Here is a 17,840-nt window from a genome sequence, read left to right on the forward strand (position 1 = left end):
TTGAGATTTGTTTACTTAACTCTCTCTCTAGATCATATATTAATTCTCGGGTGAGTCGTGGAATAGAATAACGTTGGGTCAAGGTTCACGATTTCGTACGAAATTAAAAGAATAAAAGGAATCGTACGCCGTGAAAAAAGTTTCGGCCTCGTGGTAAGTTTCCCGGGTATTGACTCAGGAGATTGCACGTTAAAGAATAATAATAACGATAATTGAAACACAATATTCCTCGCGGCGCCTTGAACAGACAACGTTCGTGTATTTTACACGACTGGAGCAGTTTCTTTCTTAAAGCTAGGCAACTTACACCGTTATGAGCACCCTGCGAGTATACACGCCGCGGGCAAACCCGAATAAATTTGCATGAATTGCCATGAGTCAATTTACAAAGCGTACCGGTGACAATTTCATTTGAATATCAGCGAACGTCTCGGGTATTGCGCGAAAATTTGCTACGAATTTCCCTCGTTTCCCACAATGCACGATTAATTTTGCGACTTGGGAGTTCCAAACAAAATTCTGCGATTTGCCACGAATATCCCATAACCGTTAACTCGTTAACTGGGTTTCTCAATTATATCACCTAATGGTACGTATATGAGGATGAACAGTATTCATTTTTTCGTATGCACGAAGCTTATGTACATGCACATTATTGCAACATATTTTTCGCGTTGAATATTCATTAACCGTTTGTAATAAAATTCAAATATTTCCTCGTTCCATGAACTAGCAAACGTTGTGCTTCTGTAAGGTAGTATTTTAAAGACCAACGCAACACGAATTTATATCCTCACAACTGTGTTTTGATATTGACCGAATTACTGTAATTTATTAACAAATTCTTCGAACCTGAAGTTGCTTAAAATTTGTCCGAAACTGGTTTCTCTCTTTCGTGGAATCCACCGGATTAAGGTTTACGTCGATTCTCTGGAAAACAAGCGTGCGTCAGAGAAGGGCAAAATTTTTCTCTGGATATAAATTTCGAACGACCAACGAACGGTAAACATGTTTTTAACCGTTGCTCGGTTAATTAAGATTAGAATTTAAACGACAGTATAGAATGTTTCATAAACGAATGCAATGGGTATTGTACAGATATCGTATCGAATGGACGTCTATCGGACCTAACGAATAAAACTGACAATTTTATAGTTGTTAAGGATTAACGGTGAAAAGGTTAAAAATATACTGCATTGTTTGTTATTTTTCTTGTATCGAGCGACGTTGGAATTCGAGTTGTTTGAATTTACGGCCGGAGGTATCCATAGTGTTTGATAATTTCGTGAAAAATGTCGCCCGTTAAAATTGGAGCAAACGTTCTCGTTGCGTTGAAATTTTCCTTGGCTGCGATAGACTCGATTTCGTGACCGGCGTTATAGATGGTGAGTTTATTCCAGCGATGGTTTTCACGTGTCCCGTGTATCGTTGTCGCGAATTAAGGCTGAATTCACACTACGTGTCTGTTCACAAAACATTCATCAATGGGATCGTCACGGCGGAACGATGACGGACATTGTGAATAGCTCCATACAGAATACGTTGAAGAATGTTTCGACGGATCGTCGACGGACGATTGCCCGACGGATAGTGTGAATCCAGCATTGGATGTCCGATAATGATCGATTTCCTATATACCCATTGTATTCACCATCTCGTTTCACGAAGGAGCCAACGATTGTTTGATATTGATATCACGGTTTTGAACTTTGCAACTTTCACGAAATTCAGTTTGCCGAACGGTGAAAATTAGTTCCATTTAATTAGACACGGGACGAGGACACTTGAACGAAATAGTATAAAAGGATAGAATTCGATATACGTGGCTCGGTATCGAAGAAGATTGTCATTTTGCTCGAATAATTGTACAATTGACACGATCCGAAACGTGTGGTAAAAAATAGTGTCTCGATAAGATATCAACTTTTATGAATTCAATAATACGTGTTTCACTTTGGCCACGATAAATGAAACGAGGGAAAACATGGCTACGTGACTGTAGAAAAGTAACGACCAGTGTAAGATTCATGAAAACCCTTACAAGAGACGTTGCAACTTTCACTTGATAATTACAGAAGCTCAATCACCGTGTAATTTTTGTAATTCGTTTCTCACGGTCGTATGTATCCTTGTCACCTGTCTCTAGTTGACACGCAAGAGGAAAACATGTCACGTTTCGCTAATAAAAAATTACAATAATATATTGAACTTACACGACACCGTATGTAAATATAACAAAGCGTATCTTTCATAATTTTTCCTTGTTGAAAGAAACTGAAGGTAACTCAAACTAACAAATAATAATAGTAATAATAATAATACGTTTTTTGTCAATTTATAATTGCTTATTTCGAAGATTTGGTTTACAAATCTCTACCAGCTATCTTCGCTGGTACTTATTTCGTAAACCGAAATTTTCGAATAAAGAGCGCGGATTATTATTTCTCGAGACGACGTCAGATCCTATATTACGTAGAAAGCTTTGGTAAAACATTGAATGAATTATACATCGCATGTTTATCGTATCCGCTGTATATTCACCGAACTTACCACCTACGAATTATATTTAGGTAGGAGGCGAGGGTGGATGGACAGGGCAAGCTTCGGAAATTGTGTTTCGGTGTGTGATTCGTGTTCGCTGACGCAGAGCTAGGATGACGTAGGGCTCGAATGACGTAGGGATTGGGTATCGCGACAAAAGGTAGAATTTGAACGAAAATATTCTGTTGGAGGGACTCGGTGTATCCCAATATAGGGTCTTTGATTTCAAAGAATGGAATTTATATGCAATATAATACCGTGCTTATACCGTGTTAACCAATAGCGTTTATTTCGATGCAATGAACGCGATTCATCGTGAGTTCAGTATTCGAAAAATTCCCTGTCGTTTGATAAATTTTTTCGACACGTACACACGCTTCTAAAACCCTTTTACCATTGTTTTTTTAATCTACCAATCGGATTCTTCGTTCAACAGATCTTATCTTAGACGTAATCAACATTTAAACTCGTCAAGTCACCCGTTTTCTGTATTTAATTATTTCCATAAAAAAAATTTTCTTTAACAGATGAAGATTTTTACTTCGAATTATTGCACATTATTCTTAACTTCAAAATGGTTTTCGTTACAATACCGTGGTTTTGAAGTGCTCTAAACATTCGCTTAGAAGTTTACCAACGAGGTTAATCTATTCGTGTAATCGTAACTGTAATTTATTTCACGATGGTGAATTTGAGCGAAAGGATTTATAAATAGAAAGTTAGTTAGGCAACTGCGTCTGAAGTAGAATTTGTTGGATAATGCCGTACCGATGAGTTCAACCGGTAGACGTTTTATAGAATTGTTACTTTCTTTCGTTCCGTTATAACCAAAGAGCGATACGTATTTCTGTACTTCGAGATTTCTCGATTTATTATTTACTATTCGTAACGAGTATCCAACCCCCGATAGTCTTCGCACGAGCCCGATATTTTTTGCGCGTCTATTTACCTATAGAGATCACTGAATTCGGTGCGTAACACTTCGTATGGATCCCTTGAAAAGACTCCCCACGCGATCGTAGCATTTTTTTTATATCGAAGATTCGTGGTAACCAGGGAAATTCGAACCCATGTCAATGTTATCTTGTTTTTTTTCCTTTCCGATTGGGAACGCTTTGCGTAATCGTTATCGTTCGACCGAGGCTACTTCAAAGTACGATTCGGGAATAAGAATTCGCTTTGAAGCGTTCCACTCCGGCATAAAGGTTAAAAGGGTACGCGCATTTATTCTCGTTATGAACAATAAAATTTTCTCGGGCTTTGAAAATAATATTAACCGTACAATCGGGCAAGTTTCCAGGAGAGTTCTCTAATTATACCGGACGTGGTGTATTAAATTTTTAATTTTATCGTCGAATGAAACGTTAACGTATCGCGCGGAGTCTACGAGAAACGATAACATTTAATTTGTCGCTTGATGAAACACTCGCGAGATAAATACGAGAGAATACGCAGAGAAAATGGTTCTTCGTTGACCGTTTCGCGTCTTGAACACGGTTCTTCGTGCATCCACGAAGTACGGAGGCTTCCGTGCTGGAAAATGTAAATTAAGGAAAATATAGGATCTGTTCTACGACAACACTATTGTAGAACGTCGCAATCCGCCGGCACTTTGCGTTATTAAACTGCTTAAATTGAGGATTCTACGCGCAGAGTGCTACTAATAACGCGATAGATCATTCTGCCTGTGAATTACATAAATCAACTGTTAAACACTTCCAGGCGTAAGTTACGATGGCGCAACAAATTTATGTTCTCCTACAGAACCCTATCGTACGAACGTCAGAAATTACGCAAACCATTTAAATACGATGGCCCGTAAATCTTCAAACCCGACATTGCTTGCATTTACGAATGCACGAGAAGTCGAAGCTCGAAGATCGTAGTTTCGAAAAAACGTTTCGTTGACGAAATAATATCTCGTTCGATCGAACGCGGTTTCGAATAGTGAATTTCAACGGGAAATTTCAAAGTTGTATCAATCCGTTAATTTCAACATTTTCGTAAAACTTGTCTCGCACTTCGAAACAAAAGCGTAGCTTAAACTGGGAAAACTACCTACAGCGAGTGCTTAAAATCATCTGGTCTCCAAAATGTGATATTTACGGTTGTTTCGACACTGGCGAACCATTTTCCGATATTTTTCCCAACGAAAATGTTTCTCCGTCTTATCGTATCGTTCTAAGGACGATTAATGCGTCTCTTTGAAATTTTATTGCCACCGTACGAATATTTGCAATTTCCGAGGAAACCTTGCGCGAAACCTTGATATTTCGTCTTTAATGTCGTTCGCGTCGAAGTCGGTTCCACGTTGAGAAAGAAACGTGTACCGGTTCACCCAGACCTACAACGTCTTGTATGATTCATTAACCGTCTCTGGTACATTCCACGCGATGAGACTTTTTCGTACGATGACTTTGCACAACGTAGGTGCCAGACGAGGTCCGGCAGATACGCAGAAATAATGACGAGACTCGTGACAAAAGCGCGGCAAATCCCTAAATGGGTCGCAGCTTTTCGATCGAGCTTTCAGTCGACGTTGGTAGTCCCGGTTTACTCACCTTTCGTTTACTTCACCTTCGGCCTTCTTTCGCGATTCTTCATTGTGATCCCTCCGGGGGTGAAAATGATCCCTTAGCCGGACCAACTTTACAATGAAAATCTAACGGAAGATCCGTTTCTTTTTTTTCTTTTTTTCTCCTTTCTCGTTCTTTCGTTTCGAATCCCGCGTCCCCTATCCCCGTTTCGAATTACTCCCGCGAAGATTCGTCTTTCAGGCTCGGATTTCCACTTAACGAAATCGGCTTCTGTTCCGAATCATTTACAGTCTTAATTCCAGGGAAATTTCTCTGGTTGTTTCCACGAGAAATTTACGTCTCGAATATCCCGACGATTCAATGTCGATCGCTATAGTTTAGAGTAATTAACAACCGCAACTTGACGATCGTGTACTACTCGAGTTCGGAGTCGATACTGATTTCGAACGCAATATATTTACAAAGTGTTTCATTTTTTTTTACGATCTCTGCCCTTTTCGAACGTAGTCGCGAATATCGTTCACTCTTTCAATATTTATTTACACGTATTTCAAGACAGCGTACATTTCTCTTTGGGGAAGAAATAGGAATTTATCTTTATCGAAGAAATCTGCGGGCGAACCGAAGTGCTCCGATGAAAAAAAGAATACAAGTTTCGGTACGAGTATGGCTATGCTCGTGAAAAAGAAAACAGATCGAATATTTTTGCGAACGGTGACGCTGGGAAGAAAAATAGCGAAAATGTACGGAAAAAGGGGAAACCTTTCTTTTTTTTAAATCGGGAAAAGGTTACAAAACTATGCGAAGAAAAAACAATCGTTTTCTCGGAACAATACCGGGAGAGCGTGGAATGGACGATTTCAAAAATTTTCTAGCGTGCAATGGACCATTTTAAAAATTTTCTACCGTGCAATGTAGTTTGTTGTTACGGAGAATTTCAGCGAAAAATTCGCAGCCCAATAAGTCTAATCTTACGCGTTCGTTAAATATGTTCTGGTCCTCTTTGCTACAACTTAGTTACTCGTTCCACATAAATCAACGAAAGGGATAATACAAACGCGTTAGATTTCAAAACTCTCGATAACGGTTCGACTATTTAATAAAAAAATGTTCGAATAACTAAACGTTCGAATATGCGTGCACGTTTAGCGCGTCGCATCGACCGAAATTAAGCGTTTAGTCGAGATATTGTTGAAAATTGTGTCTTTCAAAAATAATATTATTTTATCAATTTGTGATTATCACACATTAAAGAATTGTACACGTTTAAGTACAGTGCGAGATTAATTCGCGTCAAGAGGAAGGAGACGGATCGAAGGGTGGCCGTTTCGTCACGAACAGTACACTCATTAAAGGATTCTTTCCACTCGGAGTGGAAACTCGGCTCGAGGAAACGGGGAAGAAAAGAGAGTTTCCCTGTAACTCGTGAACGGATGTCTGTCCCCGTGTTTGACTTTCGCGGTGTCTTCGTTTGACTTCCTCGCAGGATTAAATTCCATTAGAACTTTACGCGCGGAGTTCCCGTTTCCATGTACCGGTCCGCCGTACGTACACCGATGTTTGTTTTTCGTTTTCTCGGCGCCGAAACGAGTCTTCCTTGACCTCCATTCATAATGGAATTGAAACGACTCTTTTCGGCGTATACACCGGCCCGCTCGAAAGGTCGGGGGTCGGAGCATCAACGTTTTCACGAGTTGTTGTTCCCATCGTGCGGTAATATCTTAATTGCGATGCTTCGCGGATTAATTAGCAATTAACGGAAATAAAATACACCGATGGGACGAGTTCGAACGAGAGCTCGCGTTCTTTGACGACTGGCGCGTTTTATTCGTATTTACGAGAACCCAGCTACTGTTTCCAGTGGTTCCAAAGGATCAGGATTATGGAATAACGATTCTCGAGCACGAATGAAAAAATATCCAGAGCGAAAGAAACTTTCGGCCGTTTGTACGGTATTCGAGCTTTTCATTAATATTCTTTGTCGAATTTATAAATAAATGGAGTGCGATCCGGCCGCAGGTTTATCCGGCTGAATAATTTCGCGGGCTTGTTAAGACATTCAAGTTCGGTGTAGGTATAAATTCGTTTATAAATAAAATCGTAACGAATCTGGCCGGTATTGAATTCACGATAATTTCTTTTACTTTACAGTAATTTGAAACGCGTTCAACTTTTTACGGAATTATTAACGCGACGATAATAGTTTAATTATTTAGAGGTTTGTACTTCGTATGAAATCTTTTTACGTGTAAAAGTTCCGCACGAACGATGCTTCTGTAAAAGTTTCACGCATCGGATATTTGTATTGCTGGATTGCAACCACTGTTTAGATTATCGAAAATTTATTCTCCAATTATGTTCATGTTTGCACACGAGCTCTGTAATTCCGTGCAAGCGGGTTCGATAAATCGAATAACATTTTTGATCTCTCGCGAACGAGGTCCTATTGTAATCACGTTTGTTGTTTCTCAACGGAAACGTTAAGCTCGGATGACATTTCTCGCTTAAATCGGTACCCCGAGATCTATCGCCCGAGTATTTTCTCCCGAATCATACCGTACATTCTCTTAAGGGCTTAAATACCCCGACAAGGGACAAGTCGTCCGAGTGAATGGTTCTGTAATTATTTTGAACAATTTACTAACCGGGTATTCCGATCGTTCAGATTCGAAGTTAGCACTCCCGAGTTGCAGTTTCTTTCGTCCGCAACGTGTCTTAATTGCTCGACTCTACGGATTTCCTAAAGGTGTATCCAGACCAGCGTAGCTAGAAAATAAACCGAATCACACGTGTAAGGAGTGGGGGTTGGGTATACCGCTATACTTTACACCTGGTGTACCGATAAATTAAAAGAAAATCTAGAAATTCTGCTCACCTCTGCGTGGACCAACTTTAGTAATCCAAATATCGTGGAACACTGTCAAACGTGTTCGAATGTTTTTAACAAACATGCACGATCATTTAAATATTCATGATCACTGTTTCTCGTGTTCGTTTGTATTTATTTGTGACCGTTTGTGATAATTTGTGTTTGCTTGTATTCGTTTGCGTTCATTAGCGTTCGTTTGCGTTCGTTTGTGTTCGTTTGCGTTCGTTTGCGTCCGTTTGCGTTTGCTCGCGTTCGTCTTCGGTCTGAACGTACCTTTACGCGATTCGAACAAACATTTCGTGGCACCGTTTTCGTTCCCCGCGTGTTCGTCGAACGACGAGAGGTGACGGTCGTCTCCAATGCGCGCGGTAATTCGAATGAATATTAAACGGATGAAAAGCAATACTGCTGGATAACCGGGTATTCTGGTATCGCTCGAATCCCGCGTCGCCCGTTATCGGTTAACGAAACTCCTTTTCCGGGTTTTTTTCGACACGGAGATTGGTAGCGGATTTTACTGCATACACACGAATCCATGTCAATTTCCTGGATGAAATACTCCGCGATATACGCGCGTATACATGCCGCGACCCGTTTCTCGGACGTCGATTTTTATTAACTCATCCTTACAATGTACACGAACGACACTTTCGCGAACTTTAACGTCGTCTAGTTTCTTTTCACCGTCCTCGTGTTCGATTCATCGTCTGAAAGCGACTTGAAAAGGGAGAGCACGCCTCGAGCCGACGAATCGTAAAATTGTTGCGATACATTTTCTCGTCTCGTAGCATTTAACACGTTGAGTGTCGTGGTGGTCATCGGTGACCGGTGAATGCACATCTTGTTGCATCGGTGAGGAATCGTTGCGGATGTTGTCGATTTTCAGAAAAATTTAGATCGTGGAACGGTTAACAATTTTTCCCGCGTATTTTTCTTATGGAAAATCCAAAGGATTGTAACAGATTGATGGTGTATATTTTCGATGCGTTATCTTCTATGAAAAAAAATTAAAAATTGGTTACATATTTAAATCGATAATTTAAAATCACACAATTTGATAATTTTTGTCAAAATTGAACGCTTCAAGATGGTCCCTTGCAAGTTCGAGTAACGTTACTGTCATTCGATCTGTTACGAAACAATAAGTACATCGTTAAATTGTCGATCGTTTCCATTTCTTATGGTATTATTTGAACAATTTCAAGGACATCCCCAGACATGGCAAACTGACGCGACAGTCAACGTGTTAAGTAATAACGACAAGTGTTTGCAAACATAACGATGCTCGTTTAAATAATTCACTCTTCGTTTCTGAATTGTGGAAAGTACTGTTATGAAAAATTCTCGCTTAACGATGTTTCTAAATATTTTCTTCGGTTTAAAAGGAACTGAAATATTTATTCTTTGGGAAGATTCGAGGTATGTTCATTGAAACATTTTAGATGTCAAAGTTAGGAATTCGTTGCGTTTCAAATTTCGTTAATGATTTTTCATATATACTTTCGTCGATGAAAAATTTACTCCATTTAATCTACCATTTCTGAATCAAAAGCGAAGGGTTCACCATGCTTCTTTGTAACGATTGAGTAGATCTTGACGTGTATTTCTGTAGAGTAATATGTATTTTGAATGTCCTTGTACCTTGTAAAATTGTATAAAAAATTTGTATCTGTATTTACGCTTTTTCCATTGTTTCGAGTACCTCGATGGAGGGGGCACACATTCTGATATCGACGAAATATACACAAAATGAGTTTTTCTCTTACCGTATTTTCAGTTGCTGATAAATTTGTTCACCCTCGCCGATAATATTTTTCCGCAAATCAAACGGTTTAGAGTTTCGTGCTTCCATAATAAATTTACGACACGTGTACACTTATGTTTCCCACGAACTACGAGCAAAGGATGTACAACAGCCTCTAGATCCCACGTTTCTGTGCAAATGTAGTTAGCTAACTTTCAAGTACACGTTGTAATGTAAATTTGTTTCCAATATCTGTTAATAATAACCCCTACTGCCCATAGATTGCATGGTCTTGCGAATCTAACGGGTGTGCTCGAAAATAACGGTGACAATAACGAACTACGTACTATTAGTGGTAGATGTTGCTTGTTGTTATGAAACATCAACAATCGTATATACGTAGCAAAAACAAGTCAACATTGGTTCTATTCAACATAAACAACATAATATAATTACATAGAAATGAACGAACAATCTCTTACTTTTATTCTTATTTTTACCCAATTTATTCGTATTTAAAAATAATTAAACTTGTTTCCTTAAACAGGGTGAGTGGAACAACGTGAAAGATGCTCGGTATTGCACAAGTTACAGTATACTTAGATTTATTTGCAACAATTTCTACGCACAATTTTACCAACGTGTTTATTGATCATCTAAAACGCTTTTATCACGATCCAGAAAGATTTTAATTTTACAAGACATCGCAACATCGTTTCGTTTATATTCGACTCGGCCATTTTCCTTCGTTCTCTTTTCCTCGGTGTAGAGTTTCGTAAATATTACTCAACAATGTTCACGCGGCTCCTCGCGTCGTAAATTTTTAATTTGTCTTGCGCTTGCTACAAATATGATTGTCGGAGAACGTAACCGATCGCTCAATGGTGTCCATTACGTATCTCGTCTCTCTTTCTTCCTTTGATAAAACTCGGTGGCGTTATCGCGCGAGATTACCGGAACGTTTGCATATTGATCGACGACAGCGCGATGATTCGATTGAATCGCGGAACGGGGAACCACTCGTCTCGATCTCACCACCGAGAAGAAACGAAAAGCAAAGAAAATCAGACACCTCTTGGTTATAATCGGATGAGATTTACGCCGGTCCTCGTTTCGCACGGTTTTTCATTCGTTCGATTTCGTTTAAATTTTCAAACTCCCCCGTCCCAATCCGAGCTACCACATAACCGCGAATAATCGAAATAAATTTCCCAGTCTGTTTTATCTGCCGGTGGATTTCCATTTTACGTTATCGTGAAATCGATTTTTTTTATCCCGATTGTGTCGTTTCTCCTCTAGTGTTTTTTCCCTTGGACGAGTAAGCCAACCGTTTGCGTTCCTGTTAGCGTAATCGCTTATCGGATCGCCACGGAACGAAACACATTAAAGCGTAATTCGAGGATGGACCGATCGATAGTTTCAGATTCCGAGCTGTCCCTTATCCGTCCTGCGTCTGATGTTCGAATGCGAAGTAGAGGTAGCACCATTGTCCGTGCGATTCAAAGCGACATTGCACGATCCTCCGCCATAGGGGGGATAACCAGTGTGTCGAATCGGAAAGCAAAGGTCATCTTTGCAATTTATCTTCCGAAGATTCTTCGAAGAGTGAAGTAACAAAGAGGGATCGCAAAGTATTCGTTTTATTTACAGTTCCCCTCGTAATTGATCTTCCAAAAGGGACGAATGTTTCGGGCTCGAGTTATTATTCCGTTTAAAGTATCCGAGAGAGAGCAAATGTTTCGGTAGAATAAATCAAGTTTTTTTTTTGTAAAATAATCATGCATAGTAACACGGTTACTTTTGAAACTTGAAAGTTTAATTTTTGACCAAAGACTGCTCGGTTTCTTTTTTGTTTTCTGAAACATGAAATGAAAATAAACGAAAGGATAAGAAATCTAGACAAGCGGTTGGAAAAATACAGTTTAGAGGTAAACGCGTTGAAAGCTGCCACGAAGAACTCGAACAATACGACACGCGCTCGAAAATATTCTACGACTTGGTTACTCCTTCGAATCTTGGAGTGAAACTTTAGAAATATATTCCGAAATGGTCAAAGTTTGAAAATATGTGAAGAAAAACTTCTCCATTTTTTCGACCAAACGGCACCGTGACCCTTACGTTTATCGGACGATGTTCTACGATCTTGTTGTTTCTTCGAATTTGGAGATAAAATTACAGGAAGTTATTATTAAACGATTAAACTCTTCAAAAGTATAAAATAATCTGCAACCATCTCTCTTGAAAACAGCGTGGTACTTTGTGACGTATTTACCGTGAAAGGTTGTGCCGTGTGTGGGCCAAATACGTCGAAGCTTTTCCGCTTAACACTGTTCGAGACTTTTAAGCGTAAGCCGTGTCCTTTTAGAAAGTGGAACGTCTTCAACAGCGTCGTGGTCAGCTCTGAGCATCCTTCCAAGATGACAGATGTTTCAGGTGATTCATTTCTCAGAAGGATACAGTTTACATTCAGGAGCCTCGAACAGCATTATTGGATCGATACACGAGTTTCTCGAGCTTACAAACAATTTTTATCAAATATTTTTTTCACCGTGGATACGTTCCATCGTGACGTATAAGAGTAATTCGATAATAATGTTCGACAATTTGTAGATGTATTCTACGATCCAGAATTTGAAAATAAGATGCAAACCTTCTTCTGTGCCTCCAATGCAACCAGTTTAAGTAATTGCGTTATTGTATAGTAATCTATACCTTCGGTCGATTTCTGATCAAAGAAGTTATAAATTACTTCGATGTGTGTACATATTGTTAAAATATTCGAGTCAAAGACGTTAGAATGCACCGATGTGCTCTTCGAGATTTCACTCCTCGTTTCTAAAAGTATTGCGTACATTGTGTTAGCGCAACTTTGCAATTTTCGAAGTGCTTACATTGACAGAAGGTCAACCGAGCTTGTTAATACGGTTTTTTGGCATTCGTTCTAATGGTTCATATGCGTGTTTGTTGCAAGTTGCCAAATAATATCTGCTATAATTTCAAGTGGTTCTATTCGAAAAACGGAATGTAGAATGTGTGTCTACAGACAGACAGTAGATTCTCGAATACTGTTAGTCGGTTATTCTTACATCGGTGAGACCAAAGATTGCCAAAGTGTCGATGAAAATTGTATCGTTGTAAAATGAAATAAAAGAGAATGTATGCATCGATTCGATAATTGCAAAAATTTGGATTTGCGAGGGTTCAGTTCACTTTTTCCAAAGTAACGATGATTCCTCAGTTTTGAACAGTGTTAATTGTAAGAAGCCAGGTCGTAGATGTATTAGGAAGTTCATTTTGCATTCAAGCTTGCCAATTGAACGTTATACGAGGCATTTGGATGCAAATCATATTTTTTGGAAAATAATTTCAATGTTTCGTCAGCGTTGTAGCTAGATACCCGTTCGTGTCCAGGGTAATGAATTTTTTAAAACGATACGGTTTACATTCACGAGCCTTGAACCGTATTAATTGCAGGAACCAGAGTTGCGAAGCTGTCGAACACTTCAATCAAGCTTTTACATTCAATATTGTTCGAAGCGCTCATACGCAGACAATATTTCGTTAAAAAATGGTTTTTGTTGGCACTGCCGCTTCGTCAGCTTTGATTTTTCAAGCTATATATTTTTCAACGAAAAAAAAAAAAAAAAAAAAAAAAAAAAACAATTCGTTACCATTCAGAGAACTCGAACGATATTACACTTCGTAGCTAATATCGTACTTTACAGCTTTCTCACGAGGAATGCCCACAGAGTGTTCGACGCAGATGTCAATGAAAACTTTGCAAGTTGGTAGGGTAGCGAAAAATAAGGAGCACGTACTTTCAGGACCTTTAGCTGCGAAAACATAAATTTAAGGGACAGAACTTACTTTTCAAAGTTACACCCCCCTCTACTGCTACCTAGAAAATGATCGAAGATACAGAGGCGTTTTTTAGGCAAGTTCTTTACGGTCTTTTTACGAAACATAGTGTACACATCGAAAAAGAAAATTAATGAACATCTTCGTCTAAAAAGGATCGCTGCAATTTCTTATTTTATGTTTTTTTCTAGCCAGTAATAGACAGTTACGAATTTAGATGAAAAATTACTTGCCATTCCTTTACAAAAGTTTGGAAAATGAACGCGGTAAAGGTGATTTTTTGATATTGTTTAGTAATTCTTTTTTAATGTCGCGCCCACTCTTTTATTTTTTGTCAGAGACCATAAAGAACTTCCTTAAACAGCTTCTCTGTGTCTCTAATGGCTTTTAAAGTAGCATTAGAGGAATGAAACTTTAAAGGGTAGTTTCGCCCGTTAAACTCGAGGTTCGTAGCTAAAAAAATACGTAGTTTCTTATTTTCACCGCCCTATAAACTTGTAAAGTTTCAACAAAATCGGCTTCGAACACTTTGCTGTGATCTTTGCCATTTCTAGTCAAGTATACAACGTGTCAAAAGTAAAGTGTTACGAGCCATTTTCTTCGAAACTCTTAAAGTCAACGATGGAATTGTTTCTCCGTTGTTATGGTTGAATGGGATTCTTTCTGAATGGAATAGCACATCAATTTTAAAACATCATTTTCCATTTCCCACCATTGAAGAGTAATGACGAAAAATAAAAATTCACTGTCTATTAAAATTAGAAACTAACGTATTAAGTATTCCACCGAGCACTTATCGATTCTTTTCTTCGTACCTGAAACTATCAGTGTCTGTACCGTTACAGATGCAAATTACTTCCTACCGAGCAGTACAAGCAACAAGTGTACTGCTCGGTTGCAATTACTTTTCAATTTACTGTAGCCTACTTCATAGTGAATATATTTCTCGTAATAACTTGATCTCTGCTTCACAACGAATATATTCTTCGTACAAATCCGATCGAATTATTAGGTTGTTCGAAAAGTCATTTTCCAAAATGGAGAATATACAATTTAATAAAACGTTTATACACTTTAAAAAAATCGTGTTTCATTTTCACTAGAAGAAAACCAAATGACTTTCCAAACAACTCAATATTTATCAAAACCCTTATTTTCTCCCCCAAATTTCGGGTCCTTTTCAACCAGGTAAAATGGAAAAATCGATCAATCGCGTGTGATTATAAAATATCAAAATTTTACGAAAGAACGTAGTCGTATCCTATCCCTCTGACGGTGTCTAAATCTCTTCCAAAAAGCTCCCATCGACCCGTAAGAATCGTAACAAAATTTCATCGTTGATTCCACCGATCGAACACAATAACATCGCAAATGGATCATCCAGTCGAAAGACACGCTTTGTCTTTTCTTTTCTCTAATTATCATTTCGCTGCTGAGAGGTGATCACTGAAACAGTTCGAATCGCTTCGGAGAGTCTCTATCGAGAAGCTTGTATCGACTCGTAAGAATGGTAACAAAATTTCGTCGTTGATTCCACCGATCGGAGAACACCGTCACGGTAACACCGTAAACGGAGCACCCCGTAGAAGGACACGCTTCGTTCTATTTTCGAATTACCCTTTTGCTGCTGCGGGGCAACCGCTGAAACCGTTAGATCGCTTCAGAGACCTCCGCTAGCAACCCTCTGGTCCCATTAACGTTCATCAATCGCCCGCGTCGCGGCACTGTAAACGTTCGCAATTTGGTGGAGTGGGGGGTGGGGGGTGGGTGGGGGTAGAGGGGCGGCCCGTTTAAAGAACGCGTACGCCGGTAAGGGTGTGTGTGTGCCCCCGTGCCCCGAGGGCAGCCCAGCTCTTTGAGTGATCGTATATCACCATCTCGGTTGTTTCTCGTGTGCATTGTAGGTTGCTCGGATTCACGCCGGAACTAGGACAACGGGTGCATTTCGCAGAGGGCACGAACTTACGGTGCCGCGAAGATAAGAAACCGTCCGATTCGGATGAAAGGTGGGCAATGGGCGAACGGAACGGATCGTGGGAGAAACGAGGGCGAGAGATAGACACGACTGGCTCGCTGCGAAAGCTGCGTGCCTTGGGGCCGCCTTTGTTTCGGGAGATAGACGGACCAGAGGGGATCCAGCCGCTTAGATATTCAATTAGACCTTATAAATTATCGCGAGAGGTGGTGGTGCCGGTTAAAACGGGAGACACGATTCGCGACGTTGCACGATTCTTTTAACCCTGTTCGCTCGGTTGCTCTCGCAGTTTACAATCGAATCGTGTCCACGATCGAGTATCGACGTTTCACCAACGTCTGGAAATACCGTGTTCGCGTTGAAGCAGTGTTTTTTAACCCAAAGGGGAACCCGAAGGACGGAGAAAGAGAGAGGGAGAGCACTTTGGAATCCAAATGGGCACCCCGCAAGGGGAAATTCGGAGAACGGAGAAACGCGCTCGGATTATTTAAACGTCGGTTTCTATTAATTGTTAGAGTATTTTTTTTTTTGTTTTTAACATTTTAATCTCTCCAGAGACGAAAATTGTTTCCTGTAAAATCGATCGATCTCGCGACGGTGTCGCCGTGTTGTGCAATTATAGCGGTTACCTCCGTGGTATTTAAAATAACTTGAAACGTGAACTCACGTATATCTGTGTGTGCCAGCACACTTGGAGAGGTTATATATACCATTTGTCTCGTTTAATAAATTCCCCCTTCGTTCCGTTTCAAAATTTCAGTTCGAAAATATTTTACAAGTGTGTTACTCGGGTTTTCAGTATTTCTTGTTTCGTAGCATGGTATTTTTTCTAATACAACGAATATAATTTATTTATTCGCAGGAATGTGAATCTTTGAGATTTTATTCGAACAATCTTTTATATTCGGTGAGCACAATCATTTTTTTCTATCAATTTGTATATCATTGGCGTTAAAGACTAGAGGGGACGGGTTCTTCGGGCACATTTACATTGTTCATTATTATCATTGAAGAACGATCATTAAAAATAAATATTAACCGGTCGAAGATTATGTGTACGTAGTATTAATAATGATTACAATATTGTGTATCGTACAGATTTGCACTTGAAGACCTTCATGGATGGTACGTATCAAAAGCAAAGCTTAAAAACAGGCTTGGCGTTGAAATGACCTTGACGTAACCTTGAAAATTGTCCCCTTACCGTACCCAACGTGTTCTCAGAAGCCACAAGGTTCATCCAATTACCCTTTATCACTGTCTTAACACGTAATCGTCGGGTGTTCTGTGCATACCGGGTGTCCTAGAAGCAAGTGAGCGAAATCTGACAATTTATTCCGCTCACCTTGACCTCATTTTCTTCGCAAATAAAAAGTGTTTATAACTCGAAAAGAAAGTGTTTCTGAGCACACGAGACAGGTGTGTGCGCGACACCAGAGTGTGATCCTTTTCATACTCTAGGTGAGTCGAATAAGCTCCGAATACTCAGCCGTGTATTAATTTAAAAAAAAAAAAAAGAAAAATGAAATTTTTGCTCGCGAACCGACGAATAAGTAGAAGAACTGAGAATATGAATTATTTTCCAAGCCGTGAACAAAAGAATTTCCTTTCTGTTTGGTTTCGAAACGATGTTTCACTCCTGTTATTGATTTTCGACCTTACCTTCATCGAGTTTTAAACAACTACAATTGTAACAATGCGGAAACGCGCAAACGTTTCCGAGTACGTCGAAAAATCATCGAGAACTCCGTCCAGTTTAAAATTTATTTATTTTTTTCTTTTTTTTTTTTTTTTTCGTTTCTTCTTTCTCGATGTTGAAATTACTCCCGAGTTTTCTCTCATGAAAATTTACGTGTTGGCGCGCTGAAAACCAAATAGAAACAAAGGGATTCCAGTTCACGTTGGAATCAATTCACACCGATAGATCCAATCAAACATCGGACAAAGGAACGAAAATTACCACACTTTTCGACGACCGATTGATTTAACATTGTAATTTCGCAACGGGCTGATAGAACTATCCGAATCGTATCGCGCACGTAGCAGCTAAATTTAATTAGAACTACACTCGTTCTTCGCTAGTGGCATACCGTGTGGACCGGCGATACCGTTAAGTTTCTTTTTTTTTTTTTTATTTAAAGACGACGACCGAATCGATGTAATTTTAATATTTAAACGCTCATCGTTTCAATTGCTTCTGGACCGTTTCGAATGCATCGAATTGCGAAGCAAATTATTTCCCGTTTCTTTTGTACTTGTTCTTATTCTTCGTCGGTTAAACAATTATCTCTAATTACATTACCTTTCGTCGTATCA

General features: G+C 39.4%; 1 protein-coding gene across 1 annotated transcript in view; it reads left to right on the forward strand.

Annotated features, from left to right (window-relative positions):
• Positions 1 to 17,840, forward strand: part of LOC143152616 (uncharacterized) — a 48,155-nt gene that overhangs the window by 21,803 nt on the left and 8,512 nt on the right. The window lies entirely within an intron of this gene.

This window comes from Ptiloglossa arizonensis, chromosome 11 (genome assembly GCF_051014685.1).
Source record: "Ptiloglossa arizonensis isolate GNS036 chromosome 11, iyPtiAriz1_principal, whole genome shotgun sequence".
Taxonomy (NCBI): Eukaryota; Metazoa; Arthropoda; class Insecta; order Hymenoptera; family Colletidae; genus Ptiloglossa; species Ptiloglossa arizonensis.